The following is a 1,287-nucleotide window of genomic DNA, read 5'->3' as shown; positions in this document are numbered from 1 at the left end:
TCCCACCACATCTTTGCCTATCTATCCCTTTGTATACCTAGGTTTAATAATTTTTCATTCCTCTCTCTTCCCCGTTCACTCTTTTTTTTTCTCCCTCTCTCTCCCCGTTACAATTCTGTCGACTGCGAAGTGTTACCAGCTAGGTATGGTTATAAGCCCTTCAAAACAAGTCCTTTTCGTCCTTCTGGTAGGAACACGTCAGCTTTAAGGCCGAGGACCCACCGCTGTGCTGGTGCCCCCCTTTCTCTTGCACTTTACTTTCCTCTTTACGAAAACTTCAAGATATCGTTTTATTTTCATGGGGGAATTTATGCCGTATTGATTATAAAGTCAACAGTGTCCTTAACGATGATGATGCATTCATCCCGACTGCAGTATAAATACAGCCTGATGATGCACCGTTGAATGCCTTGATAGGTACTTCGACAATGGCTGTGATAGATGTTCTGGTCTTAAAGGATGTTTATATAATGGTGTTTTCTTGTGTTAATGCGACTATGATAACCCTAACGGTGTGATGCTCTTAAACTCTGAGGTGATGTGGCATTAAATTTGGTGTAAACTCCAAGATGTTCTGAAGTTCATTCAAGTGAAAATTATAAAGATGTTTTGTTACTGAAAGTGATACTAATGTAAAAGTCATCCTGCATATATTACTGCTATTATTTTAATTAAGTTTCTAAACTAATTTAAAGTGCTATGACCTTAATAGAATACGCTTAAGTAATAGTTACTTCGTACATAAATTTCCTTTTACCCTTTCCATCTCTTCGCAAAGATTGATATGTCTATGATAATTCTCTTTCACTACCAACTGCGCTGTCATCTTCACGAGATATGCTAGGGGGAAATAGCAATTTTTCACACGAATAATAATAGCCTAATATGTTAGCCTCCAAACCTTAAATAATATCAACCGCCGAGTGCACGAAGGAGTTACATATGAGGGGCGTGCTTGCCTTGAAGCTAGAGAGAAAAGCGAAAAAAGTGAAGCACTTTGAAACACTTGGAGGTTGTGTAAGATCGATGCGCCTCTTCCATCTCTTGGATTAATATTCCTTTGGCGGAGAGTGTGCCAGACCGACCCGCGGAAAATCATTACTGGGAGAGAGGATATTTACGTATTTTCGTCGGGGAAATATTGCATAACGACGTATGAAAGGAGTCACAATATCAACACAACAGCGACGTAGCAGACCGCATCCATCTGCAGGACGCATTTTCAGCTGTCTTTTGTTTAGATGTTTTTACAATTGTTCCCGAAAAGAATTTCTTTTCTCCCTCTCG

The sequence above is a fragment of the Penaeus monodon genome, chromosome 21, assembly GCF_015228065.2.
Source record: "Penaeus monodon isolate SGIC_2016 chromosome 21, NSTDA_Pmon_1, whole genome shotgun sequence".
NCBI classification, from domain to species: domain Eukaryota; kingdom Metazoa; phylum Arthropoda; class Malacostraca; order Decapoda; family Penaeidae; genus Penaeus; species Penaeus monodon.
The sequence above is the reverse complement of the archived record's forward strand: the minus strand, read 5'-3'. Positions refer to the sequence as shown.